Source organism: Centrocercus urophasianus, unplaced genomic scaffold (genome assembly GCF_019232065.1).
Source record: "Centrocercus urophasianus isolate 14NV4802_14NV808 unplaced genomic scaffold, USGS_Curo_1.0 seq_2, whole genome shotgun sequence".
Lineage (NCBI taxonomy): Eukaryota > Metazoa > Chordata > Aves > Galliformes > Phasianidae > Centrocercus > Centrocercus urophasianus.
Genome location: NW_024884755.1, coordinates 5,122,439 through 5,136,243, shown reverse-complemented (window position 1 = coordinate 5,136,243; position 13,805 = coordinate 5,122,439). Strand labels below are relative to the sequence as shown.

General features: G+C 34.7%; 1 long non-coding RNA gene across 1 annotated transcript in view; it reads left to right on the top strand.

Annotated features, from left to right (window-relative positions):
• LOC122161840 overlaps positions 1-12,569 on the top strand; it is a 29,091-nt gene extending 16,522 nt beyond the window's left edge. The window contains exon 3 of the long non-coding RNA XR_006169317.1: positions 12,513-12,569. This is a non-coding gene — a long non-coding RNA (uncharacterized LOC122161840). The remainder of the gene's footprint in view (positions 1-12,512) is intronic.
• Positions 12,570-13,805: the final 1,236 nt, after the last annotated feature.

Here is a 13,805-nt window from a genome sequence, read left to right as displayed (position 1 = left end):
TTAGTATTACAAGGTCAATGATTCCAAACATCCACTTAGATGTTATTAAAAATTAAGAAAAAAGAATGTTTATCTTCATTTAGAAATTGCTGCAATTAGTAATCACCTTTGTTTATCAGCTTCATATTTATCTTGAAGTATTTAATAGTAATCATTCTTGCTTCGGGGTCTCATGCAAGCTGCTCAGGGGAGTAGCTAAGCTGTGGCCATTTGGGAACTATCATTTAGTACAAATAGTGGGAAAAAAAAAAAACCAAAAAAACAAAAAACCAACAAAAACCACCTAAATTTAAAGGGATTTATTAAAACCAAAACCAAAGCCTCCCTGTGAGGGAGTAGGAAGAAAACCAACAGGTGTCTCTTTGGAGGTGGAAAGTAAAAAATAAAAACTAACTGTCCCCATACTACTGATGCAGTTAGTTTCAGGACAGTAGCCAGTACTACACACAATAATTGTCAGAGCAACATTTACACTCTGTAAATATCCTGTGATTTCCAAAAGGTTCTTTTCTATGTTTTGTGTACTTGCAAAATACAAAGAGTTAAAGATCTTGGAAAAATTTTTTTAAAGCATTACAAAATAGAAGTGCTGGTCATTCTATCTGGCAAAATGTCCTTTATTGATTTTCCTTCATGATGTTGTGATTGTTTTGCATGCATGAAGTGAACTCCTATTTTGTGTACTGTTAACTGCATATTTTGTGTAACAACAAAATAAGTAAACAATTTGCATCTTGTATTTTAAATGGAAGAAGACACTAATAAAATATTTTAAGCAAATACATACACAGCAAGACAAACTTTCTGAAAACTTATTTTCACTCTTTTCATGATGCTTGACATTATTTTACATTGTTAGAACTGCATTTTATGTAAAATTCTATGTAATTTCTATCTCAAAATTATCAGAAGTACAGTGCGCAGGTTTTCTTCCTATTAAGCATTAGTTTGCCTTACAGATCAGGATACAAATTTACCAAACTAATAATTTTGCTTGTTTCATCATGTTTTAACAGCCATTATTTCTTTTGCAAGTTAACTTAGTCTGAGACAAGTGTGTGCTTGCTCGATCTACTAATTTCCCCTTTTTTTTGTTGTGTTCAGTATCCTTTCATCTTTATTCAATTCCGAATGTCTCTATTTTTGTCATTTTTAACAAAGCACACGTGTATGACTATATGACTATTCTGCTCTCTGTGTACATACCAATTTCTCTTTACCAATTAGGCCAAAAATGAGAGCTGTCCTTTACTACATATTACCCAAAATGTTACATCTCTTTATTTATCCTACCATTCCGTATTTGTTTTCCACTCCATTTGAAGGTAAGTATTCATATTCATGCAGAAATGTAACTTAATACAGTCTGATCTTGTGACCACATTTTTTAAGGCATCATATTTACTCCTTAAAACCAACACATTCAGGACATGCTGTCTTCCTTCAATTTACAAAAAGTAAGCTCCAAAAAGATTGAGTTCCTCCTCACCTACCAACTTCTAAGGATGGCTGATTTGGGAGAAATAGCATCAAAAGCTATTTGGAGAGTAAGGAAATAACTTATGAGATTAAGTGAGTTAATTATGCACGGCTTAGTTAAAGAACGCCTGTGTGGTTCAAGAAGATTAGCAGTTATTTAACAGATAAAAAAAGCAAGGAGAAGGTAAGTGGGATTGTTCAAGGACTGATGATCATCTGACTGGAATAGGGAAATGAAGTTTTTTTTTTTTTTTTTAAAGAAAAAACAAAACACCTCAATTGTTTCAAAAAACTGCAATAATGTGTGCTCTTTCTGAGAGCCTTCTCGTGTTGGACAACCACAGTTTTAAAGTATGCTACTTCAAAATTACAATTTTTCATTTGATTACTGTTGCTGAAGATATTTCCCAAGAGTGCTTTATCATCCATTTAATCTGTGTTAAAATCTTAGCATTTGCACCCATTTAACTTATTGAAATTGCTGGTAGTAAAAAATAGCAGAGTTTAACCATCTTAGTCTGCAATGAATTTGTTAAAATGATTTAAAATTATTTCCACAATACTAAAATATCTGACTAAGAATGAACAACAGTGGAGATAATTTTGTTGTAACATAGAAATGATATAACCTGTGCAGTGTTTTAGTGATGCTTTAAGTGATATTTCTCTTCTTATGTTCATATTTTCAAGCATATGCACATCTGTATTCATTATTGGATATTCATTTATTCCTGTGACTTCTATTACATTTCTGTACTTAAAACAGTATTCTGTCAGTCATTAAGAATGTTAGTTGAGGTTGCCTTTCTGTACCTGTCATTGTCTTCTAACAAGTGAATATGGGAAAAAAGTCAAAACCAAATGACCCTCTGTGTTAACAGCTTGATTAGATATGAAACAGATTTGCATTCAAATATAGAAAAATTAGAGCTCCTGAAAATATGAAGCAGTTCTTTTCACGTGAAAGTCTTTATTTCTTTAGGGTTTTGTAGTATAAGATTTTATTACAATGGAATTGGAAATCTTCATCACAGAAATCATGGGTAACGTATTCTGCTTTCAGAAATTTCAGCAATAATGGAACTACACTGAGAGCAAAATTTAACTGATTTTTTAACTTCAATATTTAAAGGTGATTTCAAGATGAGTTGCTTTGAAGATCCTTGGTGACAGTCCACAGGTCCTCGTAAAATAATTGCTTATTACGTGAGCAGTGCTTACTCTTGCATTGCTATGAAGGTCCTGGCTGGGTGTTAGGTTCAGGCAGTGCGGAGATGAAAATTAGAATGTTCACATTACCTGTGGAGGTTAAAAAAAAAAAAAAAGAAAAAAGGTCCTGTTAATATGTGAGATGCTTATGTAAGAAATGCTTGAATAATAAAATTTATTGCCTTACTCTGTCAGTTCATGTGAAGGCATCTTTAGGAGCCTGGGCACATTTTCATAGAGCAACAGCTCATGGAAAGAATTCTTTATGCAAAATGATTCCTTTAGGAAATTATTAAAATGAATCATTAATTGAGAATTTGTTTCACAAAGACACAGTCTTAATTTTTGAGCTAAATGTAGGCCACAGTGGAATAGGGTGAAAACATGGTGGTTTTTTTTTTTTTCTTCAATCTCTGGAGTGAAGTCATAGTGATAATATTAAGTTGAAATGAATGTCAATTTCCAGCACTGGAAACCAAACTTTCCTCAGGTTAATACCAAATGTAAAACTCATTTCCTTTCACAGGGCTTTGCAATACTTTGGACTTGATGCTATAATATTCTTTGCATCTGATCCTACTCATAAACATGAATTTTGGGTTATAAATATATTTTACTGTCATCTTCAATGTTCGTGCCAATCAGGAAAAGGACATCTGGATTGGATTCAACTTACACAAAAGCAATTTAAGGCTTCTGCTAGTTTTTGATTAGGGCCACATGCTACTTTGGCTGAAGGCATATGCAAATTGCTGAATTTTGAGAATAATTCTTCACAGCCTCTTTCATTTTATGGGTAGAGACTAGAGATTGTTCCACAACACTGAAAAAAATAGATGAGGCAAACCTTTTTTTATTTTTGCTTTCATATTTATTTTGTTGTTTTTCTGTTTATGCAGAATTCCTACTTGCCTTCTTATGTTCTTCTACTCCCACCGTTTTTATTTTATTATTCTGTCAATCCTGTGCTGAATAAGATGATAACAGTACAAACTTCTTTGCTGCTGCTAATCTATATAAATTCTTCAAGCTAGCATGTATCTCCAATCATCAGTAACTCCAGAAGGTCACAAAAATAGGAATCCTGCAGTAGTAATTGGCTAGAACTGAAGTAGTAGTGCCAATCTGTCTGTGCTGTTATAATATCATAATGGTGGTAGGCTATCTGGTAATGCTGCATATATATCCTTTGTTAAGGGTAAAAGCCAAAGGTATGTAACAGATGGGAACAAACATATTTGCCATGTTTGTTTTTTATAGTTGTCATCTTGATCTTATAAATTTTAACAATGGGAGAATTGTGTTCTGAAGTGTATAAAGATCTTTTGACGCTCAAAGACCATCATGCATTTCTTAGGAGCTTGATAGACAACCTGAAAACACCACAGTAATTAATGGTAAGGCCATGTTCATGGGCTAAGAACTTCTTTCCATCATTGCATGCTGTCTGCTCTGCTTCTGTGAGCTGAAGAAGCTTCTGCTTCTTGAAGTCAACTGGCATTTGCTAGAAATAACCAGAATCCCCCTCATACCGCCAGAGGGCACGCAGAGAGCATCAGTGTGTACGTTCACGTTACCTTTCAACATTGCTGAGATGTCATATCCTAAGAGTTTAACTCAGCTCAGGCTGTGGTTAAAGATTATGTTGACAATGCTTTGACCCTGTTAAAAGAAAGAAAAGTGACAAGACACAATATTTTATGATGATCCAGCTAAAGAAATTTCAGTTGTTCTGTATGCTTCTTCTTACTTCTCAAATACAAACAGATTTGACTTTGTTTTGGATGGAAATCAGTTTTTAAATTCTGTTCCTAGTTGTGAAGGTTTTATTTAATTGTCCATCTGCCTCTTTTCTACTGGATTAATCAGTATGCTGGCATTCCATTTCCAGAGTTTCTTAGCAGATTTTCCTTGGAACAAAAAATTAAGAATGTGCAAAATTAATTTTAACAATTTTAAAGGAACTATTTAAACCTGGTGGCAAACTTCCTGAGACTTTTCCAGTTGTGAAGAAATGTTATTAACAGGGACTTAGTGATAAATGTTCCAACTGTGTATGTTAACGTGCATATATTTATATGTGTGTATCTTAACTGGTGGGGACTTAGGAATCCCACTGATGTGAGCATGTACAGGACCCATAAATTAGACTAGTTTCAACCTTCCAGTCAATATTTTTCTCCACTGACATTTGGCAGTACACATTGCCAGTGGTTAGTCCATAATCACAGGCAGTGGACATTCAGAATGCTATTTCTGTTGCTCCTTAACAATCTTGTAAACTAGCTGAATGTAAAAACAAACAAACAAAAAAAAACACAACCAAAACCAACCATGGACCTGTCTGTCTATGGTTAGTACTGATTGCTGAGTTCAAGATAATCAGAATTAGAAACTCTTCAACAAGGAAAGCTGGAAGTGTAGGGGATGTTACTTTCCCCACCTCTCCTCTGATCTTAGTATTTCATGCTTCTCACCGCAGTTCTGTCATGTCATTGTTTTGTTTCTTTTCTGGGGGTGAGAGGATGGAGGGGAGAAGGACTTGTAGTCTTTGGGTCAGGCATCTTTCTAGTTTATTTTTCTCCTATTACTCTGGTTTTGTCAGACACTGCTTTTTCTGCAGGATAAATTCTGGTTTCACAGGCTGTCTTTTCTTCCCACTTACTTTCTTTGTCCTTCATGTAGATCTTGCTGCTTGAAGACATTTTTTTTCTGCCCTGTTTGTGCAACTATATTACAAATCTTTTTGACTTTGTGTTATGCGTATGAATATAAGAAAATATGCTTAGCTGCGTTACAAAGTGCTTTTGTTATGTTTTGTTTTATGAGGATTTTAAAAGATGTGTTGATGCTCCTAACTGCTTTCTACATTGTCAGTGGTTTGGCTGTTGTATAGTGCTCTTATGTCTAAGTTTAAAATACAAAAATATTATTTGAGTGATGCATCAGGCTTCTGCCTAGGCTACAGAAGTTTCTCTATTTTCATCTCTGTAACAGCTGAAGTTACAGAAGGGTGTGTGTGTGTGTGTGTGTATGTGTGTGTATGCATGCATATGAAAAATTAATATTTTAAAATGCATACCTACATACGCAGACACGTATTTACAAATACTCCAGAAATTCTGTAGTTTCCTACTTGTTTTCTAGTGTTTCTCTGTCACTGTAATTCCCTTGTATCAGGTTCTATATCTTTTTCCTCCTTGGAGTTTTTATCATCTGCATATTTGATCAAGGCACAGCTCTTTCTAATCTCCATAAATATTAATTATGTTAATTAAATATTAAATGAATATAAATCATAATTAAAATTGAATGATTAAATATTTAGAGATCTATTGTTGCTGACTGTGAGACTAGATACCAGAAATTCTCTCCTAGTTAACGGTGTACCATTTATAATTGCTATGCTAATGAACAAGCAGCCAATTACTTGGTTCAGACACATGTATTCATGTTGAAGTCACATTGTTCGTTCTTCTTGAAATAGATTTTTTGGGCTGTACCACAGCAACTGATAAAAATACAGCAAAGATTTTGAGTTTAGGGAAAATGATTATAGTACATGAACAGAGAATTATACTGACTAAAGGATGCTGGTGTTGTAAAAAGTGTTGGAAAGAGGAGCTACTTGGTCTTTCTCTGTTTTCTGCTGAAATATTCCTGATTGTGTATCATGTGGCCTCGTATATTCAGCTAAAGTGCAAGCTTCTTGACAGCTTTATGTTTTACCAAGTCGTCTTCAAAACTAAATTTGGAGCACATTTTAACATAAATCTCAAGTGTGATGCTGCAAGGTGAAAATGTGAAAACTACTTTGCTTGCTTTTGCGACATGTTTTGTCTTACAATATTTTTTGTATCTTTTCCATGAAATATTATTTTCTGGGAGAATTTGAGCTGTAAGCCATTAGGGACAGAAGAACAGACTTCTTAGGGGATGTTTTCAGACTCCTACTCTGTTGAAATTCTCAATGTGGTGCAGTTTTCCTTTTTGTGAGGATCTCTTGTTCATCATTTCAGTAAAGAGAAGTAGCTGCCAATTGGGGAAAAAAGGACGGCATTCAGTACTCCAGAGATTTTCATGTTTCTCATCTTGATTTCATACTATAGCAAGGCTGCATTATGAAACTGGACTTCATGGTGGAAGGTGTGCTGCTAGCAGGTGCAAGGAGGTGGTGCTTCCCCTTTCCTCAGTACCAGTAGGTATGGAGTGCTGTGTCCATTTCTGGGCTCTTCAGTGCAATACAGATGTCGACATGCTGGTTTGAGTCTAGCAAATGGATGTGAAGGTTGAGTATTTGGAGCACCTAATGTCTGGTGCTCTTCAGTATGGGAAAAGAGAAGGCTTGGAGAGATGTTACCAAAATATGTAAATACTTGATGGGAGGATGAAAAGATGAATCCAGACTCAAGGTTGTGATGCCCAACAAAGGGAAAAGTGTCAGTGGGCGAAACTGGGATAACAGTTTCTGTTTAAGCAGGAAGAAAATCTATGAGTGTGACCAAATGCTGGAGTAGACTGGCTAGTGAGCAAGTGGAACAAGGCTTGAGATGCTCAAAATCCAATTGATGATGCAGCATACTTTGGTTGATCCTGTTTTGAGCTGGGTTTATATACTAGGCTTCTCTAGACATCCCTTCCAACTGACTGATAAAACACATCACTAGAGTTAATAACAGAATTGACACTAATTTACTAGAGCACGTATATGATGACAGCATGGAAAAAGTCACATTAATGTTTGAAGTATTTGCATTGTCATCTCTTCATACTGCTTTAGTTTGAACTTTTTATAATTTCCAAATATCTGCCCATCTTTTAAACAGGCAAGAAATCTGTCTTAAATTATTTACACTACAATAGCATTCATGAGAAAGGTGTGAGGAGTTGGCATGGTTCCTATAAAGAAATAACAGCATTTTATATCAGATATTGTGCTTCTGTCATTTTAACCTGTGAAGAAAAAGCTAAAATATCCCTGAAACATAGAAATCTAGTATGTCTGAAGCAACTTACTTTTCATGAATAGGACTAGATGTCACAGGCAAATTAAACACTTAATGAAACAAGCTGACTATTCAATATATATTAATTGTGACCTCTTTTGTGAGCTAAGGCTAAGACTTTGAAAAAATGCTTGAATATTTTATCCTGAATTGCATGAATTAAAAGAAACAGGGGAAGCATACTTTCTTCTACATCAGTATTCATAGAATCTGGTTTGTTGTTGTTGTTGTTTTTTTTTTTTAATTTAGCTGTTGTCACGTCTTGTCAGTTAATTTCCTGTAGGCTACTTTCCTGGAAAGCTACTTTGCTATTTTTTTCTCTTCTTGTTTTTCATGTAGCCACTAAGAATAAAAAATAATTATTCATTTAAAATGCATTGGGATTTGCTTTGCAATAACAATTGTACTTTAAAAGATTTTTAATTACTATTGGAATTAAATCAGAAAGATCATGAAATACTCACTCTAAGCACTACTTGCGCCACCTGCTGTTGGACATTTTAATATCAATGCTACATTAACCTGTAGTGTGTTGCTCAACTTCTGTTAGTCTGCCATACAAATGAAAGACTTCAGACTACAGGTTCTTCCACATTGTGCTAGCCCTAAATAAGAAGTAAAACTCTTGTAGCAGTATTAATAGTAGTAAGATCAGTTTTGTAGAGTGTGGGTTTTGTAAACTTTTTTTTTTTTTTCAAAAAAAAAAAAAAGTTTGTGGGCTTTTAAAGCTGTTCCTGAAAGAGTTCTTTTGCATTGACTTACCGGAGTGTTCACTATATAGTGACACATCACAAATAAGTGCTTTATAAATACTGCTGTTGAGGCAGATGAGACTAAAGGATAGTATTCCCTGTATTTGGAGTAAAATAGTGAGGCATCCTGACTTTGAATAAAAACTGTAATTTTTATTCAAATTTGGTATCTAAAAAAAAAAGGTTTTTTTTTTTTTTTTTTTGGAAAAGTAACAGGTTGTAAATATATACATAAAACAATTTGTTTCTCCCTTAAAAGAGAAGGAAAAGGGAGGCTACTACTGAGCATATTTCATTGTGAAAACTGTCCAACCTAAGAACTCTGTGCGTATCACTTTGACACGGTTCATCTCATGCTTGTTGTAGGGGTTGTACTGTCCTTTGCCTCCCCAGCAACCAGAAAATGCAGAGATACCTCATGTATGCGTTGTAATATCTCTTGGCAGTTCTTTCATTTCTTCACGTCCCTTTTTACAGCAGGTTTTTTGTAACAACTGGGACCTTTTTGATATTGATAAACATCTCAAATTTTATAATAGATGCTAAAGAAGAATTCTTACACACAAATTTAACAAAAAAACAAGGGAATAAGTAAAAATAAACAGAGGAATATCTGCAATGTTTTTTATATCCTGTATCATAATATCCTATATCACAGTATTTTATTAGAGAGCCAACTAGATTAAAATGTAGGTTCTGCCATGCTTAGCTAATACAATCATTTCTATGAAAAACAAGATTTTTGTTTTTAACTTATGTACATTAAAGAAATCAGAATGAAGTAGAAGAGTGGGTGGTTGCTGCATACCTGTGATATGTTTCATTCAGAAGATTTCAGAATTTCAAGCAAATGAGGTCAGTGACTACTTGACCTGAATTTAGACAACTGTATTAGAGAGGAAATTGGTTCTGGTATATTATTTCCTGAAACATCCTCAGGGAGTATGCAGTTATGATTACTTAGTGGCTTTAAATCAATGCAGCTGAAACAATTTTTATGATACTTGGCATCTTAAAAATATTTTTGTAAACATGATATTATGGATAAAATTTTGGCTAATGACTCTAGTTATGATGATGGCCAAAACCAGTAATGAACAACTGCATGTTTATGTAGCACTGATTCTGCCAAATGGACGTGTGAAGAAATAATTGCAAAGAGTTGACCAGTGTGAAAAAGATGATCTTTGTGTAGGAAGTCCTCTTTAGGATCAGGAAGTGAAACATTCTTGAGTTGGCATACAGAGTGCAGATGATGTGTTATCAAACTGTAAAAACACAGAAAAGTGTCTAAATCCAGGGCAGGTAGACTATCCAGAGTTTGTCTCTGAATGGATACGATAGAAAGCACATCATATTGCAAGATGAAGAGGAGAAAGCAAGAACAGAACTACAATGAAAGTGGGAGGAAAAGGGAATTTCAAGGCAAAATACAATACCAGAAAGGACTGAAAGTACCTTAAATGCATGCAAAGACTGCTGAACAGCTCAGAAGTTGAAGCTGGTTAGCAGTACTTTTGCAGTCAAATGATTCAGGAAAAAAAAAAAGGGGGGGGGGAGGGGGGCAGTAAATGGAATCAAGAAATACTACTTAATCAAAAATATTGTAAGTGATGTTAAAGGAGGAATAAGAACAAGAGTAGGAGATTTTATACTTCGTGTTACCAAGTGTGAGGCAGTGCAATAAGCAGGTCTCAGAAAGAAATAGCAGAATTTGACAGACTGTAAGAGGTGCAACACAAGGCATTCTTGTTTCCTATCTTTCTTCTTTTATATTGTCTCTTCATCCTTAGTACTTACTGTGTCTCTTATCTCAGTTGCCTGTTTCTTCTGTTGATCATTTCCTTTACTGCCTGCTATTTTGTATTCTTTCTGCTTGTGTTGTAGGGGTTATACTGTCCTTTGCTTCCCCAGCAGCCAGGCCTACTGCCACATCTATCTTGTGAGCTTTTTGGCACTAGTATTCCATTCCCTCCTGTTAAAGCAGCACTATTACAAGAGCTAGAAGCAAAAGCCAAAGACTTGATTTATATGCTGAAAAGGAAAATTAGCTAGCCTACCCAGCCAAACACCATCTAGGTGGTAGGGTGCATCATTTGGAAACTACAGTTCCTCAATCTATGCTAAGCCCCCCACGGAGTCAACACATGCAAAAGTATAGAAAGACTAGTTTGTTAGTAGCATCTTAAATTGATAGCATGAGGTTGACTCTGGTTCATAAAAGAATGTAGAAAACCCAGACTCAGAGCGTTTATTTTATCTGCTGGTCTGGACTCTGCAAGATTTTCAGGTCTTCTTCCATAACAGAATATTAAGTAGTTGATAAGATATAGGCAAAATTCACATTCATCTTAATACTACAATTTTGTCTACATAATAAAAGTGAAAAACAGGCTTAAGAACTCTACTGTCCCCCAGAGCGTGGATTTTTTAAAAGGGAAGCCTCCCTTTTATATTAGCACACTAATTTTAGATTGCAGTCAGCAAACATTCCTTTGGAAAATGGAAAATGTTTTATCTGATAAGAGGAATACAAGAAGGTGATTCTACAGCTCTTTCAAACTGTTACTTCGTTAAAACATGGACTTACGAATATGGTTGCATTTGACTCAGGAGAGTTATTTACTTCAAATAAGCCACAGCAATAACTGCAGTGTTTTCTATGTTTTATCTCATGTTTGTTGGCTACTTTCTGGGCTTGCTTCCTTTTAGAGTAACAATTAAATAAAAGAGGGGTCAGAGCTTACAAAAGTATGCTGAAGTTGCATGAACCTCAAACCTGTCAGGCTCAGCTCATTCATTCAGTTAAATTATGCAAAGGAAATTGTTTTCTTTCTCATTAACAGTTCCCATAAAAAGGATGATTTGGCAGTGTGCAAATTAAAGGGGAAAAAAAATATCTAGGTAGTGTGACATTGTGAGTGTTAATCAGCACAGCTGTACTGACTCTATTTCTTTAATTTCTTGTGGGCGTTTCCTGTCATGCAGAAATTCTTCTGAATTCTCATTATTTCTGTGAAATTTATCTGTTGTGAAGATCTTTTCTTGCCTAACCGGACAGGCAAGGGCTACTCTATTCTAGCCCAAGTTTCAAATCTGAACAGTGTTTGGATTTTCTTCTTAATTTTCTTAATTTTTCTTCTTTTCATTGGACCTCTCACTTCTGAGTAGAAGATGAAGTGTCTAAGTTCAGTTGTTCTTGTGAGGTCTGTCACCAACTGTAAAATGCATTTTACAATTACCATGAAAGTCCTACTCACAGCTTTAGAAATTTCCAAAAGGTCTCACACTCTCATAGTCAGTAATGTTCTGCCAGCAATTCTTGGCATCTGTTCCATGTGCTGAACTTGCATAACCAACTGGTAGCTTTTTGATCAAGCTTGGAGTGAAAAATCGGATTCTTTTGTGTGAAGAAAGAATGATTAATGATATGTGATACACAGCCTAAAAAAAAACCAGCAGATTTTAAAATTTCCTCTGTAAAACTAGTAGAAAAATTAGTCATTAGAAACAAATGAACTTTTAAATACAATTAAGTTACATTCTGGTATAACTTTGAATAGCTTGCATAATTTTACCTTCTAGTACTTTCTAGTTAAAAGTTTTTGAAGAGTTGATAATGCAAGCTAAGATGCTAGGGAAGCTAGGAATCATCAGAGTTCATGCAGCACTTGGAAGAACATACACTGAAAATAATTTAATGGGAAATAGTTGAATGAACAGTTGATTTGTGTGGTTCGTCTTATGCATAGGGAATGGACAGTGCTTCCATAGAATCTCTCACCTGGTAAGAATGCAAAATCTACATAGTTTATCAGCTGTATTGTGAAATCCTGACAGTAAGTCCTTTTATCTGCACTAGTCTTATGTATTTTTTATTCTTTCTATTAACTGATGTATAAAAATACAGGTTGGACTAATTCAAAGCAACAATTTACATATTAAAGCAGTATACTTAAGTACTTTCTTGCAAGGGAAAACAGATTATATGTTTGTTAGGAGAAGCTCAATTTTTGTACAGAAGAATTTGAAAAGAAAATTGACTGTTTTTTTCTTTCATTCACAGACATAGCGGTTGAGACTAGCAAGAAATAATTCCTACAGAACACCACTGCATCAAAGTCTGTAAGTTTAAACTAAAAACAATATGAGAAAGGGAAAGTTTGATGACAGATTGAGTATCAGAACATAGCTGCAGGACCTTCACAAGCGAGGGCTTGTGAACAGTAGGGATTACCAGTAAAGGTGCAGAAGAGAAGAAAGTAAATGAACATCTTATGCAGGAGAAGAGAATTTACTTGAGAGGAAATGAAACGAACAGGCTAGGAGTCCATACTGTATGGAAGCTTAATAGTGGATGTTGTTGGTTAGAACAGTGTTTTTAATATTTAAAGATGTATTATTTTACAATTCAGCTTTGCAGACAAATTCAAATGTGATGAGGTTAACCTCTACAGAACTTCTCACACATACGAAACTTCTACCACAACCCCCAAGGAAGAAATATCTTCAGTATATGCAGGTTGGCAGTTGCAAAAATGACTTGTACCTCGTTCCTGACTTTTTAAAAAGAGAGGATCGCTTGCATTTGCTCTCAGATAATGAGCCTCTGGAGAAGGCTAATTTCATAGAGCTTTCATAAAGCTTTCACTTTTTATGTAACCAGTGTCAAAGCATAAGTATTGGGCACCCTTCAAAGTCTTAAGACTATTGATTTGGAATAGAAGGACTGAAAAATCATTGTTGATAATTGCCATCTAGTCAAAAATAAATGGTATTAGGACTGATGAGCTAGTTAATGTTCTAGCAACTCTAAAACATGCAACATATCAAAGATGCACAATCTTAGTAAAAACAATCAAAATGCAAAGTGGCTTAACATTTGTATGCATCTATAAGGTCATATTTGTTATAGCTGTATTTTCTGTCTTTGTGTTAAATGACTCCCACTTTAAACTAATGGTAAATATTAATTCCAAACAGTAACAGTGGGTGCAAAATAATAGAAATGTGATTCAAATGCAAATTGGTGTATGTACAGCACTTAGATAGTATGTTCCAGTTGAAGGCTTTAAGTAGTTACAATGCTAATTTTCAAACATACCAAGCAGGTCAATAAGAATGAAGAAGCCATCAATTTTTAAAGGAAAAACTACTGAGCATGTGTTACGTATCTATCAAGCCTTTCCAAATCTCAGGTTCTAATAAATTCTAAAGCTCTTCTAGAACATTTAAGTCTTGACGTATCTAAAAGCACTACACAGATAGAAATATAGACAGAAACATTGTACAGACAACAGTGATTCTATTTATTTTCCTATCAGCAAAAACTAGGGGGAATTCAGCCATTATTACTTGC